The sequence below is a fragment of the Ovis canadensis genome, chromosome 2 (assembly GCF_042477335.2).
Source record: "Ovis canadensis isolate MfBH-ARS-UI-01 breed Bighorn chromosome 2, ARS-UI_OviCan_v2, whole genome shotgun sequence".
Taxonomy (NCBI): Eukaryota; Metazoa; Chordata; class Mammalia; order Artiodactyla; family Bovidae; genus Ovis; species Ovis canadensis.
In genome coordinates this window covers 146,868,791-146,890,600 of record NC_091246.1, presented here as the reverse complement: position 1 = coordinate 146,890,600, position 21,810 = coordinate 146,868,791, and the positions used below count along the sequence as shown (strand labels likewise).

At 39.5% G+C, this 21,810-nt stretch overlaps 1 long non-coding RNA gene across 5 annotated transcripts in view; it reads left to right on the top strand.

The window, feature by feature from the left end:
- The window catches only part of LOC138433907 (uncharacterized), a 101,877-nt gene that overhangs the window by 20,551 nt on the left and 59,516 nt on the right, over positions 1-21,810 (top strand). For all 5 annotated transcript variants that reach the window (XR_011254509.1, XR_011254506.1, XR_011254510.1 and 2 more), the window contains exons 2-3: positions 13,511-13,632; positions 17,024-17,083. This is a non-coding gene — a long non-coding RNA (uncharacterized lncRNA). The remainder of the gene's footprint in view (positions 1-13,510; positions 13,633-17,023; positions 17,084-21,810) is intronic.

The window sequence follows — 21,810 nt, the reverse complement described above, 5'->3', positions numbered from 1 at the left end:
TACACACACTGGGCTTTGAGGCCAGAGGGAACCCTAGGAATAAGCCAGCCCTCCCTGTTCCGGGCAGGCAGAGGGAAGCCTGGAGGAAGAGAGAGAGACAAAGAGAGAACGGTGACTGAGTTTCCTTTCCAAAGTCTTAAGGACTCTACTAATGTAAAACCAAATACTTTCTAGAACTCTACTCAGAATGCTGGGGGTGTAAGACAGGTAATAAGGAGACCTATCACTAACTATTGCCAGGATTTTAGTGTCAAATTATTAGACAATGGACTTAAAATTTTTTTAGTTTTTAGAAAAAATAATCATAAATTTAGAGATTAAAAAATATAATGTAAATAATAAGAAAATATAGAAAACCACAGGGAAAATTAAAGAAGAAAACGACACTAAGCTATTTACTGTCCAATTTTTAGATAATGGACTTTAAAGTTTTTCATTTTTAGAAAAAATAATCATGTATTTAGAGATTATCAAATAAAATGTAAATAATCCGAAAATATAGAAAAGTACAAAGAAGAAAATTAAACCTATTACTACTACTACCTAGATATAATAACAATATTTTATACACATTGTCCAGTCTTCATGTAACTATATGTATAGATATATAGGAATGATTAAAGAAACATGGGAATTAATATTTATGTTAAGATCAGACTACACAATCTATTTGGTAATTTGTTTTATCAGAAAATATAAAGCATATAAAATATATTTTAAACATTTCATTAAGTCAATTAGTATTTTTATTCAATAAGATTTTAGTATATAGTTCAGTTCAGTCACTCAGTTGTGTCCAATTCTTTGTGACGCCATGGACTGCAGCACGCCAGCCTTCTCTGTCCATCACCAACTCCCAGAGATTGCTCAAACACATGTCCATCAAGTTGGTGATGCCATTCAACCATCTCATCCTCTTCTTCTCCTGTCTTCAATCTTTCCCAGTATCAGGGTCTTTTCCAGTGAGTCAGTTCTTCACATCAGGTGGCAAAAGTATTTGGAGTTTCAGCTTCAGCATCAGTCCTTCCAGTGAATATTCAGGACTGATCTCCTTTAGGATGGACTGATTGGATCTCCTGGTAGTCCAGGGGACTCTCAAAAGTCTTCTCCAACACCACAATTCAAAAGCATCAATTCTTCAGCACTCAGCTTTCTTTATGGTCTAACTCTCACACCCATACATGACTTTCCATTGTTTCCCCATCTGTTTGTCATGAAGTGATGGGACTGGATGCCGTGATCTTGGTTCCTTAAATGTTGAGCTTTAGGCAAGCTTTTTCACTCTCCACTTTCACTTTCATCAAGAGGCTGTTTAGTTCCTCTTCACTTTCTGCCATAAGGGTGGTGTCATCTTCATATCTGAGGTTATTGATATTTCTCCCTGCAATCTTGATTCCAGTTTGTGCTTCATTCAGCCCAGCATTTCACATGATGTACTCTGCATATAAGTTAAATAAACAGGGTAACAGTATACAGCCTTGACATAGTCCTTTCCCAGTTTGGAACCAGTCCGTTGTTCCATGTCCAGTTCTAACTATTGCTTCTTGACCTGCATACAGATTTCTCAGGAGACAGGTCAGGTGGTCTGGCATTCCTATCTCTTTAAGAGTTTTCCATAGTTTGTTGTGATCCACACGTCAAAGGCTTTGGCATAGTCAATAAAGCAAAAGTAGATATTGGTTCCTCTGCCTTTTCTAAATCCAGCTTGAACATCTGGAAATTCTCGGTTCACGTACTGTTGAAGCCTCGCTTGGAAAATTTTGAGCATTACTTTGCTTGCTTGTGAGATGAGTGCAATTGTGTGGTAGTTTGAACATTTTTTGGCATTGCCTTTCTTTGAGATTGGAAAGAAAACTGACCTTTTCTAGTCCTGTGCCCACTGCCAAGTTTTCCAAATTTGCTGGCATATTGAGTGCAGCACTTTCGCAGCATCATCTTTTGGATTTGAAATAGCTCCACTGGAATTCCATCACTTCCATTAGCTTTGTTTATAGTGATGCTTCCTAAGGCCCACTTGACTTCACACTCCAAGATGTCTGGCTCTAGGTGAGTGATCACATCATTGTGGTTATCTGGGTCATTAAGACCTTTTCTGGTAGTTCTTCTGTGTATTCTTGCCACCTCTTCTTACTATCTTCTGCTTCTGTTAAGTCCATACCATTTCTGTCTCTTGCTGTGCCTATCTTTGCATTAAATGTTCCCTTAGTATCTAATTTTCTTGAGGAAATCTCTGGTCTTTCCCACTCTATTGTTTTCCTCTATTTCTTTGATCACTTAGGAAGGCTTTCTTATCTGTCCTTGCTATTCTTTGGAACTCTACATTCAGATGGATATGTTTTCCCTTTTCTCCTTTGCCTTTTGCTTCTCTTCTTTTCTCAGCTATTTGTAAGACCTCCTGAGACAACCATTTTGCCTTTTTGAATTTCTTTTTCTTGGGGATGATCTTGATCACTGCCTCCTGTCCAATGTCAGGAACCTCCATCCATAGTTCTTCGGGCACTCAATCTATCAGATGTAATATGTTATTACATATTTTGAGCATGGAATAATTTACTTAATCAACATCCTCATTTAATGATTATTCTTATACACGAATCTTTGTAAATAACTCAGTTTTTTTTTTATTGGATGAATCATTGAATTGGAGTTGCTAAACCTATCTCGATGCTGATGATTCAAGAGATACTTCATTAAAAAAAAATGCAGATGGATTGAAAATGAAAGAAGAGTTTTGGGCACCAGAGGAGAGCAAACAAAAGAAAAGCAGAGGTCACAATCTCAATATCAGAAAAGGTATCATTCTAACCAAAAGCAATAAACAGGACACAAACCAGACAGGTATTTGTAATATTAAAGGTACATACTAGGATTGTAATATGTGTGAATATCTATGAAGCAAGTAACTTCACAGCAATATTCATAAATCATAGACTTGTGGAGTTAAAGAAGATAAAGGCAGAAATATATTAATAAGAGAAAACTTTAATGTATTTCTCTTAGGCAATGACTGAACAAGTGAATAAAGCAATAAAAGTGGATATCAAATGCTGTATTTAGGAAACAAAGCATTTCTACTTTTCAAGAATCTGTATTATGGTCACAAAAATTTATTAAGTCACATACACAAAAAACCCTTTTTATGTTCTAAAGATTTTAGAAATAGTGTAATCACTGACTGTAATGTGTTAAAACTTGGAACAAACAGAAAAACCAGAAAACTACATGGAAATTCCAACACTTTCTCTTAACCAACTCTTGGGAAAAGGGAAACTCCAAAATATGTTTTATGGTATCTGGGAAAAAAAAATAATAAAAAGTACTACATGTCAGACTTCATGTGATTGGATAAAGCAGCACTATGAAGAAAATACAAGGACTTCAGTAGTTATTAATAAAAGTAAAATAAAAACAAATCCACTAAATATCCAACAGAAAAATTTAGAAAAGGAGCAACAAGATATAAATAAATCAAAGGAGAGCAGAACAGAACAATAAAGATAAACATAGAAAGTAGTAAGTTAAACAAACAATAATACAAATACAAAATCCAGTTTGGGGAACTATAAAGTAGGTATGCTCATAACAAATGTAATCATAAATAGGAGGACGCACAAATACAGACAATATGGAATAAGTGGGAAGGAGTTATATTTACAGAAATAATTATAGGCATCATAAAATACAGTATTAATTACAGTCAACTAAATTAAAAAATCCAAATAAAGCAAATACTTTGCTAAGTAAATGTAAGTTTTATATCAAAACAAATTCAAGTACAGATAAAATATATAAACACATCAATTAAATAGAAGAAATAGAAAAAATTTTCAAAGAGCCATCCCTACCTTTCTCCCAAAAAGACCAAAATCAAATGGTTTTGTGATGGATTTCTAATAAATTTTGACAAAACAGTTCTATAGTACAGGAAAAAAAAAAACTTTGTGGTTTCTTTTATGATGCAGAGATTAATACCAACATGTAACAAAAATTTCCAAAAATAAAATTTTTATAAGGCAGTCTCTCCTATGATTATCAATGCAAAATACTTTCAAATAAAATAGTAGCAGACCTAATCACCATTTTATAAGAAAGTGAATACTAACTAAGATTTTTCCAGTAATGTAGGAATTTTCAATATTAGGAAAGCTATTTAAGTAATTTGCTATTGTAATAGATCCACGTGTATGCATGCTAAGTTGCTTCAGTTGTGTCCAGCTCTTTGCAGCTCTGTAGACTATAGCCCACCAGGCTCCTCTGTCCATGGGATTCCCAGGCAAGAATACTGGAATGGGTTGCCAGGGGATCTTCCTGGCCCAGGGATGGAACTGGTGTCTCTTATGTCTCTTGCATTGGAAGGTGGGTTCTTTACCACTAGTCCCACCTGGGAAGCCCCACGGTAATAGATCTGCTGCTGCTGCTGCTAAGTCACTGCAGTCGTGTCCGACTCTGTGTGACCCCAGAGACGGCAGCCCACCAGGCTCCCCCGTCTCTGGGATTCTCCAGGCAAGAACACTGGAGTGGGTTGCCGTTTCCTTCTCCAACGCATGAAAGTAAAAAGTAAAAGTGAAGTCGCTCAGTTGTGTCCCACTATTAGCAACCCCATGGGCTGCAGCCTACCAGGCCCCTCCGCCCATGGGATTTTCCAGGCAAGAGTACTGGAGTGGGGTGCCATCACCTTCTCCGAATAATAGATCTAAGAGTGGCTAGATCATATAAACACCTCTAGCCTTTCTGGAAATGCATTTGTTAAGTTTCAAAGTCCATTTGTGATGCTGAAGAATCTTAATCAACTAGAAATAGATGGCTGTTTCCTTAACTAGTTAAAATATGTCTATCACTAGGCCATCAGAAATTCTAAAATCATCCTAATTAAATTTAGAGATAAAACAAATGTTTTCATTATCATCACTATAATTTAAATTTTTTGCATATATTAGAAAATTAGAGATGAAAAATAAATCATATATATATATAAACTAGGCAGTAAGGGATTAAACTAAATATACATGATATAATTTATACCTGACATATATAAGAGAATAAACTGAAAATTGCCTACAAACAATGAGGATTTCAATAAGATTTCTGACCATAAAATTAGTATACAGAAATTAATAGTCTTCAGATTATAAATAAGAACTAGGTAGAAAATATAATGGAAGTAAAGATCCCATTTATAATTTAAATTGCAAATTAAAATTAAACACAAAAATGATAGCTGTAAATAACTAGTGACATTAACAATATATAAAATCTCTATAAGTAAAACTTAAAAATCCTTTACGAGGAGCAAGTAAAATTTTTTGAACTAATAGAAAAATATAACTTGTTTTGGGATAGATCATTCAACATTAAAAATAAAGGTATAAATCAATTTTTAAGTTAATAACTTAATAATGATTTTTTTAATTGTAGCATAGTTGATTTACAATGTTATGTTAGTTTCAGGTGTACAGCAAAGTGATTTGGTTATACATATTTATGTATATATCTATTTTCATTTTAAATTTTTATTTCATTTAGTTTATTACAAAATATTGTACATAATTCCATACAATGAATTTTTGTTCTTTATTTTGTATATGGTAGTGTGCATCTGTTAATTCCCCACTCTTAATTTATCCTTCTCTTGCATTCCCCTTTGGTAGCTATTAATTTGTGTGCTGTGCCTGTGATCCTATTTCTCTTTTGTAAGTAAGTTCATTTGTACTATTTTTTTAGATTCCACATATAAGTGAAATCATATAGTATCTGTCTTTGTGTCCTTCACTTAGTATGATAATCTCTAGCTCCATCCATGCTGCTACAAATGGCATTATTTTATTCTTTTTTATGGCTGAGTAGAATTCAGTTATATATATGTACCACATTTTCTTCATCCATTCCTCTGCTGATAGATATGTAGGTCAATTCCATGTCTTGGCTATTGTAAATAACACCCTCATGAACACTGGGGGTGCTTGTATCTTTTCAAACTAGATCTTTTGTCTTTTCTGGATATATGCCCAGAAGTCAGATTGCTGGGTCATGTAGTAATTCCATTTTTAGTTTTTTAAGGAACCTCCATACTGTTTTCCAAAGTGCTTGCACCAAAGCAATTGCACCAATTTACATTTCCACCAACAGTGTAGGAGAGCTCCCTTTTCCTTTTCTCCACACCCTCTCCAACATTTATTATTTATAGACATTCTGAGATGACCATTCTGATAGATGTGAGGTGGTATATGACTGTAGTACTGATTTGCATTTCTTTAATAATTACTATGTTGAGCATCTTTTTATGTGCCTATTGGCTATCTATATGTCTTCTTTGGAGAAATGTCTGTTTAGGTCTTATGCCTATTTTTTGACTGGGCTGTTTATTTTTTTGTTATTTAGTTGTATGAGCTATTTGTATATTTTGGAAATTATTCCTGTGTTGGTCACATCATTTGCAAATATTTTCTGTGAGTCCATTGGTGGTGCTTTCATTTATTTATGGTTTTCTTTGCTGTGCAAAAACTTGTAAGTTTTGATTAATTCCCATTTGTTTATTTTTTCTTTTATTTCTATTGCCTTGGGAGACTGACATAAGAAAACATTGCTACAATTTATATCAGAGAATGTTTTGCCTATGTTCTCTTCTAGAAGTTTTATGGTGTTGTGTCTTATAGTTAAGTCTTTAAGCCATTTTGAGTTTATTTTTATGTATGATGTGAGGGTGTGTTCTAACACATTTGGCTGTTCAGCTTTCCCAACACCACTTGTTCAAGAGATTGTCATTTCCCCATTATATATTCTTGCCTCCTTTAACTGCAGATGTGTGGGTTTATTTCTGGGCTCTCTATTCTGTTCCATTGATCTATATGTCTGTTTTTGTGCCAATACCATGCTGTTTTGATTACTGTAGCTTTATAGTATTGTTTGAAGTCTGGAAGGGTGATGCCTCTAGCTTCATTCTTTTTCCACAGGATTGCTTTGGCAGTTCTGGGTCTTTTTTGGTTCTGTGTAAACTTTAGGATTATATATTCTAGTTGTGTGGAAAATGTCATGGTAATTTGATAGGAACCACATTAAATCTGTAGATTGCTTTGGGTAGTATGTCAATTTTTAACTATATTAAATCTTCTAATCCAAGAGCATGGGATATATTTCCATTTCCTTAAATAACCTTCAGTTTCCTTTATCAGTGTTTTATAGTTCTCAGCATGTAAGCCTTTCACCTCATTGGTTAGGTTTATTCCTAGTATTTTATTTTTTTAATGTGATTTTAAAAGGGTTTCTTTAGTTCTCTTTCTGTATCTTATTGTTAGTATAGAGAAATTCTACAACTTTCTGTATATTAATCTTGTATCTTGCTACCATGCTGAATTTACTTATCAGTTCTAATAATTTTCTGTGTATGGAGTCTTTAGGGTTTTCTACATAGAGTACTGGTCATCTCATAAAATGAAAAATTTACTTCTTCCCTCCCAATTTGGATACTTTTTTTTCTTGTCTGATCACTATGGCTTGGACTTCTCATACTTTGTTAAATAGAGGTGGTGAAATGCCATCCTTGTCTTATTCTAGATTTTTAGTGAAAAGGCTCTCAGCTTTTTACCATTGAGTATTATGTTGGCTATGATTTGTCCTAAGTACTTTTATTATGTTGACATCTGTTTCCTCTACTCTCACTTTGGTAAGAATTTTTATCATGAATGGATGTTGAATTTTATCAAATGCTTTTTCTGCTTCTGTTGAAATGATCACGTGGTTTTTGTCTTTTGCTGATCTATATCACATAGATTTGCACATGTTGAACCATCCTGTGACCCTGGAGTAAATCTAACTTCATCATGGCATATGATCCTTTTTATGTGTTGTTAAATTCAGTTTACTAATATTTTGTTGAGAATTTTTGCACCTGTATTCATCAGTGATGTTGTTGTCAGTTGCCCAGTCATGTCTGACTCTTTGAGACCCCACGGACTACAGCATCCTAAGCCGCCCTGTCCCTCAGCATCTCCCAAAGTTTGCCCAAGTTCATGTCCATTGCATCAGTGGTGCAATCCAGCTATCTCATCCCCTGATACCCTCTTCTCCTTCTGCCCTCAGTTTTTCCCAGCATCAGGGACTTTTCCAATGAGTCGGCTATTCGCATCAGATAACCAAAATGCTGGAGCTGCAGCATCAGTTCTTCCAATGAGTATTCAGGGTTGATTTCCCTTAAGATTGACTGGTTTAATCGTCTTGCTGTCCAGGGGACTTTCAGGAGTCTTCTCTAGCACTGCAGTACAAAGGCATCAATTCTTTGTCATTCTGCCATCTTTACGTTTCAGCTCTCACAGCCATACGTGATCACTGGAAAGACCATAGCCTTGACTATATGACCTTTGTTGGCAGAGTAATGTTTCTGCTTTTCAACACACTGTCCAGGTTTGTCACAGCTTTCCTGCCAAGAAGCAATTGTCTCCTGATTTCATGGCTCCAGTCACCATCTGCGGTGATTTTAGAGCCCCAAAAGAGGAAATCTGTCACTAGTTCCACATTTTCCCCTTCTATTTGCCATGAAATAGTGGGACTGGAAGCTATAATCTTACTTTTTAAAAAATGTTTAGTGATATGGACCTGTAATTTTCTTTTTTGGTAGTATCTTTGTGTGGTTTTGTTGTCAGGGTTTTGGTAGTCATACAATGACTTTGAGAGTGTTCCTTCCTCTTTAATCTTTTTCAAGAGATTGAGAGTATGTTTGGGTTTTTTTTTTAATGTTTGGTAGAATTGCCCAGTCCTGGATTTTTGTTTGCATGGAGGTTTGTTGTGCTTTTTTTCTTCCAGCTTGAAACACCAAATATTAATTATTTCATTATTTCTGTGGGTCGTGAATTCAGTAGCAGCTTAGCTGATTTGGTGTGATTCAAAGTCTCTCATGGAGTTACTGGATGCATGCATGCTCATAAAACCACCAGCACATAAATCCACGGGCGCTGCATCTCCTGAACTCACAGACTCAGGAACGTGTACAAAGTCCTGGTCCCAAAATCTGCCAGAGGGAGAACCCAACAGAGCTGCCTCCCTGGGCCCACAGTGGATTGCTGGTAACTGGCTCAGGTTTTACCCCTACCTCTGTGTGTTCATGCCCACAAAGTTATTAGAACCCACTGTGGCTGCAGCCTTGCCCACTGACAATGAGGCTGCTATGACAGTTCCAGGCTCCTTCTTCCCCATGTTGACAGTGGGGTTCCTATGGAGGATCAATGCTTTTTATGTCAGGTAATTTTTATTTTTTGGCAGCACATCTTTCAAACAGCAACATTTTTGAGCAGTATATTCAAGACCTTTGCTGGGTACCATGAAATATACAAAAAGATATAAAATTGGGTCATTGCACTCCAGGCAGCTGAAAGGACATGGTATGTTGCAGCAGAAAGAGAATGGGCCTCAGAGTCCTATTCCCTGGTTAAAATCCCTGCTTAGATTCATGTTAGCAGCTTCCTTAGCCAATTTACTTAACTTCTCAGAGACTCAATTGCTTTATCTGTAAAGCCCAGAGAAAATACCTAACTCTCAACATATTATTAAAATATGACTTTGAAACACCTATTTTAGTATCTAGATTCTAACACCTGCACAATGTGTTTAAAAAAAAGTTGGCAAGAAAATAATATCCCATGAAAATGTAGGCAGGAAATGCTTAGTGCTAAATTGATAACATAGATGCTCATTACTGTAGAATTCAAAGGAAGGAGATCATTTCTAGGAGAATGTGGTCATAGCATATTGATTGAAGAAAGAAGAACCAAAGCTGAATTCTGAAAGGGTAGTAGTTTTTGAAGAGAAGGGCATCACCACAGGAAAGGAGAGCCATGATGTGGACGCAAGTGTGAGCTGAAAATGTTTGGATATAGGCAGAACTGACTTGGAGTAGAGGACAGAAAATGGGAAAGGCAAATTATGGTCAAATTAAAGAGGGCGTTGGAGAATGAAATGGCAACCTACTCCAGTATTCTTGCCTGGAAAATCCCAGGGACAGAGGAGCCTGGTGGGCTGCCATCTATGGGGTTGCACAGAGTTGGACACGACTGAAGTGACTTAACAACAGCAGCAGCAGAGAGGGCATTAAATGCCAGGCTAACGAGTTTGGGTTTTTCTCATAGGAAGCCTCTTTAGATTTATGAACAGGGTTATAATGTGATGGAAGTAGTGTTTTGGATTGATGACATTTTGGCAGCCAGCCATATGGTTTGGGGTCTGCAAGAGAGGCAAGAAGGTCAGAGTCTGTCTTAAACTGTAGGATAAACATTAGCTAATAAGGACATCTTCTAGGGTGCTGGCATTGGAAAGAGAATGGAATAGAAGAGAAAGTTGTGTTCATCATGAAAGTAAGAACTGAAAGACTTAATTTTGAGTAGATAATCCTAAATGGTGACAAGAAGGGAGCCTTCAGAGATGACATCCACATTTTTAAGCCCAGTGACTAGACAAGTAATAGCACCATTTGAACAAAAGCAGAGATGGAGAGCAGAGAAGAACAATGCTTCAGCAACTTGGAGAAAATATGATTCATTTATATTAACATACTGCATTTAAAATAGAGGTGATACAATCTGGTGGAAAAGTTCCCCATTCAGTTGGAAATTCAATCCTGGTGCCAGGCGGGATGATGAGACTGAAGCTATAGAACTAAGATTCATTGGCAGCTAACAGTCGAAGACACGGGGTGAGAGACTTTCTATTGATAGCGGCAAAGTCTCAATGACTAAAACTTGGCATGTTCATAATTATTAAGAGCAGAAAATGGAGCTAGTGAAGAGAATAAAGAAAGGTCAGAAAGAATGGATAAAAACTAAATAATATTGTGCTTTGAAAGCCAAATGAGAGAAGAGGGTCAAAAAGAAGATGGGAACAGAAGATGAACCATGTCAGATACTGCAGAAAGGTTGATGAGAACAAGAAACTGATAATGCCAGTGGGTTCAGCTCTTATGAGATCAGTGCTCTTCCTGCATATGGGTTCAGAATGCTGGGAGGGCTGACTGCAGAACGAAAAAGAAGTACAAGATAGTGGTGGAAACTGAGGGTCCTGAGAGCAGACCACCTGGATTTCAACTGAGTCTCCAGGCTTGCTGTGTGATCTTGTGCGAGTTGTTTAACTCCTTTATGCCTCCATGTCTCCATCTGTAGAATAGAGATAGTAATGATAAAAACAGCAGCTAACTCTTGAGGTTTTTGTGAGGCTAAAGGACAATGTATATACATTGCCTAAGACAGTACAGGCACAGAGTAAGCACTCAAATACTATTTATCAGTGAAACCGTGAGTAGTCATTCATCAAATCCATTTCACCTGCTTTTACTAATCAATGTCATCTACAGTAGACTTGCATGTCCTCCAGGTGGAAAGTAGACTAAACACTAAGATATTTGCCTGAGTTGTTTTCCAGAAACTTGGAGTCAGCTCTGTCTGGTTCCAACTGAACTGAGTAAGACTGGATAAGACCACTGACCCTTCAGCTGGGCATGCGTGAGTATATGCTTAGTGATCTTTGGATGTTAGAGAGCCAAAAACTCCACCCTCAGATCGTGCTAAATGCCGCCTTTATTTAATTTTTTCTTTTAAACATGCAGAGGCTTGTAGCTTAGGTAAGCCTGTGCACAACAATGATGACAGTGCATTTTCCTAATCACCTTTTCGCACACCCCAGACCACCCCGATTCTTTATTTTTTATCCCATAAGTGTCCCATGCCGCTTGATTTCTAGGAGACAGAGCTGAGACTGTCTCCCATCTCCTTGCTTGGCTTGCCTTGTGAATAAACCCCCTCTGCCACAGAGCTTGGTATCTTAGCATTTTAGCTTGCTGTACATCAGGCAAAATGAACCTGGTTGCATAACATCATTTCTTGTTATTAGTATTACTGTTACAGGAAGCAGAGACTGGGTGGCATTTGGTCAAGAGTCTTGGTAGGGAAAGCAGAAGTATAGTAGCAGGAGAGCTTGGGAGAGCTTCCCAGGCACAGGTGTGAGCATGTCTGCAGGCAGGTGGGAAGGGGAGGAGTAGAAACTGCAGGTACCAGGGAGGAGGAAACTGAAGGTACCAGGGAGGAGGAAACTGCAGGTACCAGGGAGGAGGAAACTGAAGGTACCAGGGAGGAGGAAACTGAAGGTACCAGGGAGGAGACAATGTGATGAAGCAGAGTCAGGAAGGGAAAGGAGAGAGTATGGAGTTCAGGATCCAGGTTGACTAATTATCCTGGGAAAGACAGGCTAGACACCACCTGAGACCATAAAAAGTCTACTCATATGGAGATGGAATTTTGAAGAGACTACAGGGAGAACAAGAAAACACACAACAGCAAGCTTTTTTTCCCACCCAGCAAAGGAAGCACTGAGGCCTTGGCCAAACATGAGAAGAATTGAGTGGATGAAGGTCTCTGCAAGCATTTGCAAAATTTCGTAACATTCTGTTTTCAAGGTTAAACTTCTTCAGACATTTTTTTTTTTTTAACTCCATAGTGGCTCCAAGTAGAAAGTAAAGAACAAAGGGTTAAAAGCAATTAGAAAATATTGTAGGATTAGTCTGGTACCATCCAGCAGTATGGATGAGAGAGCTGGCAGTGGAAACCAGCCCTCAGCCTGGTAAGTCCGCGACCCTTCTGTTGGGAGACAAACCGAGGAGGAAAAGGCTGGCTTCTCAAAGCCTCTTCAGGGTCTTTTTAGATCTGTTCTAAAGAGCTCTTCTTTTTTACCTAGAGTAACATTTGATATTGAGTAGTCTGCCAGGTTTAACTTTTCTTGGGAAACACAAATTGTCAAACCATGTTGCTTTCTCAATTAAAAAAAAAAAAAAAGAATTTTCACCAGAGTTTGTATCTAGGGTAAACAGGGGAACTAAGTCTGATGGTTTCATCCTTGGTTTCCCAAATCATCATTCTGGGGTAGTTGAAAGAGAGCATACAGTCATTTTTCGGACTGGTGCTGGGATAGTCAGATTGGTAGCTGTATGTGCCCACACCTGCTTTCTGCATTCTCTCTTTGCAATAAATTAAATTAAAAATAAATTAAAATAAATTAAATTTCTTTTGGTGCAACAGCTTCAAATATTAAACCAGAAATTGTGGAGGAAAGAGTTTGCCCTGCCGGGCTATAAGCCTGTTTGATCCCAAGGGAATATGGGCATTTCAGATGCTATAAACAAGCAGAGGAAAATTCTGATGAAGATAAAGTGCTATGTGCCACAGTTCGTTATTCCGAGCAGCTTTGAGGCTGCCAGGACAATAGACTCACTTCTGTTTTTGCCATCAGGATCGCTCTGGAGATGGCTTATTTGTAAAAGGAGCAGGATCAAGGCTATGCATTCATTTGTAAAAGATGCCACCGCACACATTCTGCAGCTAATACCGTGTTCATGAACTTTACCTGTGACTAAATACATTTCATTTCTTACAGCTGAGCTTCAGTAATTGGTTTTTGCAGCCACAAACACATCCAGCAAGGAAGATGTGAGAAGCCCAGGGCTCTCTCACTCTGCTTTTTGAAATGGCTTTTGCTGCAGGTGGGAAATGCCATCCCAGCTCCGAGTTGGCAGGTCCTGAGGTCAAACCTTACAGAGCTGGCACCTAAAAACCCCAAGGCAAGGAGGAGCAGGTGGCTTTGGAAGAGTAAATGACCCTGAAGGTAAGCAACAGGGACGGGGAGAAGCAAACGACAGTGGGAGGAAAGTGGTGGATAGGGAGTCTGCAGAAATGAGCCTCCCATCTCCAGCACACAGCAGCTCCATGTTCTGTGTTTTCCCAGGTCCCTGCAGTCATGGAGGTCTCCAAGTGCCCACTAGGCCACAAAGTCGTATAGCATAACCAAGTCCAGGCTAAACTACCGTTGGGAACTGAAGAATCATCATGCTGTTTGGAATTTGGCTGTGAAAAGGAAATGTGGGCTCATCCAGTGAATTGATTAGTTAATCCATTCAGAAAAAATTAAGGAGCATTTGCTTTGGCCTTGAAAGCGCTAAATTATACACTTCAACAGTTTGGTTCACTGTGTCCCACATTTCCAAGAGAATTAGATTAGTTGGTATAACCCTGATATCTACACATAAAATTGACACTAAGATAAGCACCAGGATTCCAGAAATGCATCAATGAGATATGCAGAATAATCATATTTTTTACTTTCTGGATTACTAGCTCTAGAGACAATTATGATGTAAGGAAATTGCCTTAAATTGCCTCATCCCCTTCCCTTACTCTCTTCTCCTCCACCTACTGAGACATTTACCATCTCTGGCTTTTTCCCTTCTGCCTGACACAACCTGTGTGGGCATCATTACAGCCCAATCTTTCACAGTCTCTACCCCGCAAATCACCTTTTAAAAATATTTCCATCTTATATTAATAGCTATGGGTTGAGGAATTATTTTCCCAGTGCTATTTATGTTTTCAAAGCTCCTTAATTATGATAGAAAGTCACATACAGAAGCAAACCCAGGAAGGAGATTTTGGGGGACAGGAGGGTTATTCTCAGGACATTTTAAATCATATAAATGTCTGAACACCATTATCTGCCTCTCATTCTCACTTTTCATTCTTTTGTTTTCATTAGCCATGGAACCTACTATGTATAAAGCCACAGAGCCTCCAAGATAGAGGGAGGAGCATAGTCTTTGTGAAACTGTGGGTGATAATTAGTCAAATCCATTTCACCTGCCTTCACTAATCAAAGTTGTTTTAAGACTTGCCTGTCCTCCCAGCGGCACATAAACAATAAGATGTTTGTGTTATTTTCTAGCAACTTGAAGTCAGCTGTGTCTTGATCAAGATGAGCTGGTTAAAAGTGTGATTATTTTGCATATCCCATTGATGCTTTTTTGGAATCTTGGTGCTTATTTTAGCATTAATTTTATGTGTGGATATTAGGGTTATAGCAACACGGACCCTCCAACTGGGCATGCACAAGTGTTTGAGCTCAATGACCTTTGACATCAAAGAACCTCAAACTCTGCCCTTAGAACATGTATGGGCCTGTAGCCTGGTTACACCTGCATAGAATCCCAAGCCAATTTACCTTGGGGCAGGCTGATTTTGAGATTTGTTCTCCTGTGTCCTCGCTTGGCTGCCTTGTAAACAAACCCTCTCTTTTGCAAACCTCAGTATCAGAGTGTTGGCTTGCTGCTTGTCAAGCAAAATGCACCTGGTTTGGTTACAGTTGCCTCAGAGAGGCTCATAATCTGGTAGAAAAACAGCTCTTTAAGCAATCAATAATTGTGTGATTTAGTAACTGCTGAAGTAAAGTATGGTCAGGGTTTCATGAAAACTCCAGGAAGGAGATTCTGCCTCTTTAAGGAGGAAAAGATATCAGTGTTGTTAAGATTTGAGTCAGTATTTTTAAAAATTAGAAAATTGGCCTGACCGCTAAGGGCATAAACATGGATTCAGCAAGTAACTCAGGATCATTCTGGAAGAAAAACACCCGGTTGGCCTTTGACCCACTGTGCCAAATTATTTCATCTACTGATAAAACCTAGAGATTTGAGGACCCTGGCTATCAGGCAGCTCTTCAGTGGAGAGGGAGTAGAGGGCTTTGCTGGTGTCCTCAGAGCACAGAGGTTGGGCTGTGAGCACACTGAGGGCTTGGCCCTGGTGAGAGATTCGTTTTTGAGTGTGTAGTAGTAAATGAAAGTGGAGTCTGGCTGCTCACCACTCAAAAGTCAATAAAGAGGCAAGATTGGTGGAAAGGAAAGTTTGCTTTATTTCAGATGCTAGCATGGGGATGGGGGGCAGACTCCTGTCCAAAAGCTGACTCCCTTCACACTTTGTCAGTCAGCAAGAGCTTTTATAGATGGGGAGAGGGGGCAACATGCAGAAATAGCACAGTCAGCTCAGATAGTCATCTTGAAATTCGTCATCGGTGGTCCGACAAGCATCACCTTGATTGTTGTAAGTACAGTTTATTTTTTGTTCCAGGGTCGGTTTGTTCCCATTTCTTTGAGGCCAGGTCTCAGAATTGTGTAAAATGAAGTAGTTTATGTCATGGCTTTGATTTGGTCATCATGTAGTTAGTTAACTTCTTTCATCTGGTAGGGGTCTCAGAACCCATTAGACAGCTCACAGGATATAGCTCAGATTATCGTCTATGACCCCTGAGGAGGAACTAAAGGTCCTTAACTGTGCTTAGTGACTAAACTATAATTATTTATTCTTGTTGGACTGTTTTCCTTTGTTTGTGCATTTTTTCACTTCTCTGATTAGACTTATTCTCTGGCTAAAGATTTTTTCGCAGACAGAAGGCAGGTGGGAAAACATGGTCAGGGAAAGAACCATAGGGTCCTGCTCTGTTTCATAGTTAGAAGCCCAGTAGCAACCTAGAACCAGGAATACTTCTCCCAGATGTTCAGCAGGCTATAAATGAGAGCTCCTGATTGGATTTAAAACCAATAGTCCAGCACTCCAGACTCATCAGTTTAGACTTGCGTTCAATTCCATCCTATCTCTGACACAGGAGATCTGATGAATTTGGGCATGTGCTATAAAGGCACAAAAAGAGAATCAAATTGAGTTTTTTCTCCACTTCTGTTTGCTTGGGTATTAGGTGCTGTGAGTATAATATAAAATCCTCCCTGCCTTTTCTTTTTCTCACATTCTTTGAAACGACTATCCTCTGGAACCCAGGCTTGATCCCTGGATACCATATTTGAGATGGTCGAATGTCACAGTTAAGACTGCATGCAGGCTTTTGGATACAGATGCTGCTGCTGCTAAGTCGCTTCAGTCGTGTGTGACTCTGTGCAACCCCATAGACGAAAGCCCACCAGATTCCCCCGTCCCTGGGATTCTCCAGGCAAGAACACTGGAGTGGGTTGCCATTTCCTTCTCCAATGCATGAAAATGAAAAGTGAAAGTGAATTTACTCAGTGGTGTCCGACTCTTCATGACCCCATGGACTGCAGCCTACCAGGCTCCTCCACTTCACGTATATAAGGCACTTAAACGTATACCTGGTAGATTGTGAACGGTCTGTACAGTTGACTTTTATCCTTCCGACTGCTGAGCACACTAATATTTCATTCCAGATTGCTGGAAGGAGGACCTGTGACAAATTCAAAGAACCATCAAGGATATCCTGGACACAGGTAGGGGCAATGACCCCCTTGTTCCCCTCTCAGGACTGGGAAGCAGGGACTTTTGGTGAGCTTATAATGCAGACAGCCTGAGAGAGGCAGTTCTTTTTATAGCTGCCACCTATGAGGTAAGATGTGACCAAGTGTGCCGCCTGTTTCAGATCCCTTGGTGTGGGTAGGTGGAGCGTGGACTGATTTGGCTATGGGGAAAGAAACATGGGATCAGCTTTAGGCAGCTTCGGAAAAGACTTAAAGGGATCCTGCATGTTCTGCTACGATCCAGACCAGCAGGCAGGGTTCTGAAAATAAGCCATACTAAGGAATAGTCTATGTGCAGGGTTGGCCTGTGCTTTGTGCCATGGTTCTCGGTTGTGGTGTAGGACCTGTGATCCAGGCATGAATACTTTCAATCCATTCTCCTCCTCTTCTTCTCCACTGACTTAATCCTGACTTACTATTCACCTAGAGTCTTCAGTTCAGTTCAGTCGCTCAGTCGTGTCTGACTCTGCGACCCCGTGAATCGCAGCACGCCAGACCTCCTGGAGTTCACTCAGACTCTTAGGGCATCTTATATCTGCCTGGCTGTCCCACTGCTAGCCCCTCTGCTTCCAGTCCACTTGTCCAGGGTTGTGAGATGGATCTTTCTGAGCATTGTTCTGATCACATCAATTTCCTACTAAAAACCTTCCATTTCTTGCCTACTGGGCCAGCAAGTATCCTAAGTGAGCAAAGTGGACCAGACAAGACGAAAGAGGCACGCTTCAGATCTGAAAGCTTGGAAACATTCCTAACTTCCATAAGGAGAGGCATTTCCTCCCATTTATTTTGATAGTGGAGGCTTCCTAAATCTACAGTTTATATCCCACTTTTAGTTCACACTTTGTATGAGAAATATCACTTCATTCTTAACTGTTTTAAGAAAAACAACCCTGCCAGTCAAATGATTGTTTTAGGATGTTGGTTAGATGGCATAAATGGAGATCATAGTACAGTGGCTAGCTGAAGATGGGAGATTTATTTATAATTCACATGAAGGTGTATGTTGGTAGGTGGTCTGGTTATGGGGATTAGCATGTTCTGTTCCATGCAGTTGTATTGGGACCCTAGTCTCTTTTGTTCCCAACAGTGGTTCTCAATGTCTTAATCAAGGACTTTTGGGGCATCCCTGAGAGTTTCAAGGGTTTATAATATCAAAATTAATTTTTAGTGAGGTATAGGTGATACACAGTATTATATTATTTTCAAGCATACAATGTACTAATGAAAATTTTATATATTCAATTTAAAATAATCATAAAATATTGGCTATATGTACAGTATATGCTTGTAGCTTTTCTGTACTTAGTATCTTGTACCTCTTAATCCTCTAACCCTGTCTTGTGCCTTGTCCCTCCCTCTCCCCATTGGGAACCACTCGTTTCTTCCCTATATCTGAGTCTGTCTTCCTATATGTATGTGTTTTTCTGAGTCTACATATAAGTAATGGGATACAGTATATGTCTTTCTCTGGCTCATTTCAATAAGCATGACTTACTCAGTAAGCATGGACTGCCTAGTGCAGGGATTAATAATTAGCCGCCTGTTGCTCTGGCTAAGCCATGAAAAAATCACCATGGGAGAAGAATATAAGCAAAATATAGCAATATAGCAAAACCCAAATAAAAGTACATTGGGTTGATCAGTTGGGGTTGTCATGCCCTGCTAAGCTAAGGCAAAACATAATGTGGACCTTGGAACGCCAGGTCATTGCAAGTTCAGAGCACTGCTGTGCACACATGAAAATGTTTTCCCCAGGCATATGTGGGTCTATGACCTCCAGCTAGGTGATAGCCCTTGTACAAGAAAATAACAAAGATAGTTTAAAGTAATCAATAAAATGGGAGACGTGACCAGGGACACAGGAGGCTGACTTCAGTGTAACACAACAGATACTTTCTGCTTGCCAAGATGCTAAATGAAAGTGATGTAGTTCCAAGCAACACGGCTGTTGACCAAGAGGTCTTGAGTCCCCCAGTCCCATCTTTAAAACTTTAATTCTGTCTCTAGTTTCTTTTTCCCAAACTGTGCATCGACCACTTTCAATCCCTACCTGCTGTGCTGGCTGCAGCAGCCTAGGTCCATGCACATTGTTACAAGTGGTAGAATTTCATTCATTTTCATGACTGAGTAATACTCCATTGTGAGTACTCTTGCCTGGAAAGTCCCATGGACGGAGGAGCCTGGTAGGCTGCAGTCCATGGGGTCGTGAAGAGTTGGGCACTACTGAGCAACTTCACTTTCACTTTCATACACTGGAGAAGGAAATGGCAACCCACTCCAGTATTCTTGCCTGGAGAATCCCAGGGACAGGGGAGCCTAGTGGGCTGCCGTCTATGGGGTTGCACAGAGTCGGACATGACTGAAGTGACTTAGCAGCAGCAGCAGCATATACCACATCTTAATCCATTCGTCTATCAATAGCACTTTGGTTTTTTCTGTATCTTGGCTATTGTAAATACACTCCTATGAACATTCGCGTGCATGTATCTTTTTGAATGAGTGTTTTCGAGGTTGTTTTTTTTTTTTATGCATACCCAGGAGTGTAATTGCTTAAATCAGATGATAGTTGTATTTTTTGTTTTTTGAGGAACTTCTACACTGTTTTCCATAGTGGCTGCACCAATTTATATTCTCACCAACAGTGTAGGAGGATTCCCTTTTCTTTATACCATTTCCAGGATTTGATGATAGCCATTGTAACAGGTCAGAGAAGGCAATGGCACCCCACTCCAGTACTCTTGCCTGGAAAATCCCATGGATGGAGGAGCCTGGTAGGCTGCAGTCCATGGGGTTGCTAAGAGTCGGACATGACTGAGTGACTTCACTTTCACTTTTCACTTTCATGCATTGGAGAAGTAAATGGCAACCCACTCCAGTGTTCTTGCCTGGAGAATCCCAGGGACAGGGGAGCCTGGTGGGCTGCCGTCTATGGGGTCGCACAGAGTCGGACACAACTGAAGCTACTTAGCAGCAGCAGCAGCACTGTAACAGGTGTGAGGCGATTTCTCACTGTGGTTTTGATTTGCATATCCATGATTAGTAATGTTGAGAATCTTTTCATGTGCCTGTTGGCCATCTGAATGTCTTCTTTGAGTTCCTCCTGTGTTTTAATCAAGTTTTTTTTTAATTAATTGTATGGGTATTGACTCCTTATTTGTCATATCATTTGCAAGTACTTTCTCCCATTCAGCAGGTTGTTCATTTTTGTCAAAGATTGCATTTGCTGAATAAAAGCTTTTAAGTTTAATTGGGTTCCATTTGTTCATTTTTGCTCTTATTTCCTTTGCCTTCAGTTCAGTTCAGTCGCTCAGTCGTGTCCAACTCTTTGCAACCCCATGAATCGCAGCACGCCAGGCCTCCCTGTCCATCACCAACTCCCGGAGTTCACTCAGATTCACCTTCATCGAGTCAGTGATGCCATCCAGCCATCCCATCCTCTGTCGCCCCCTTCTCCTCCTGCCCCCAATCCCTTCCAGCATCAAAGTCTTTTCCAGTGAGTCAACTCTTCGCATGAGGTGGCCAAAGTACTGGAGTTTCAGCTTTAGCATCATTCCTTCCAAAGAAATCCCAAGGCTGATCTCCTTCAGAATGGACTGGTTGGATCTCCTTGCAGTCCAAGGGACTCTCAAGAGTCTTCTCCAACACCACAGTTCAGAAGCATCAATTCTTCGGCATTCAGCCTTCTTCACAGTCCAACTCTCACATCCATACAGGACCAATGGAAAAACCATAGCCTTGACTAGATGGACCTTAGTCGGCAAAGTAATGTCTCTGCTTTTCAGTATGCTATCTAGGTTGGTCATAACTCTTCGTCCAAGGAGTAAGCGTCTTTTAATTTCATGGCTGCAGTCACCATCTGCAGTGATTTTGGAGCCCCAAAAAACAAAGTCTGACACTGTTTCCACTGTTTCCCCATCTATTTGCCATGAAGTGATGGCATGACCGGATGCCATGATCTTTGTTGTCTGAATGTTGAGCTTTAAGCCAACTTTTTCACTCTCCTCGTTCACTTTCATCAAGAGGCTTTTTACTTCCTCTTCACCTTCTGCCATATGGGTGGTGTCATCTGCATATCTGAGGTTATTGATATTTCTCCTGGCAATCTTGATTCCAGCTTGTGTTTCTTCCAGTCTAGTGTTTCTCATGATGTACTCTGCATAGAAGTTAAATAAGCAGGGTGACAATATACAGCCTTGATGTAATCCTTTCCCAATTTGGAACCAGTCTGTTGTTCCATGTCCAGTTCTAACTGTTGCTTCCTGACCTGCATACAGATTTCTCAAGAGACAGGTTAGGTGGTCTGGTATTCCCATCTCTCTCAGAATCTTCCACAGTTTATTGTGATCCACACAGTCAAAGGCTTTAGCATAGTCAATCAAGCAGAAATAGATGTTTTTCTGGAACTCTCTTGCTTTTTCCATGATCCAGACCACAAAAAGTATTGCTAAAATTTATATCTAAGAGTTCTCTGCCTATGTTCTAGAAATTTTAGAGCTTCAGGTCTTACATTTAGATCTTTACTCAGTTTTAAGTTTATTTTTGTATTGGTGTGAGGAAATGCTCTAAGCTTATTCTTTTACATGTAGCTGTTCAGTTTTCTCAGCACCACTTATGAAAGTGACTGTCTTTTCTGCATTGCATATTCTTGCCTCGTTTGTTGTTGATTTATTGACTGTAAGTGTGTGGGTTTATTTCTGGAC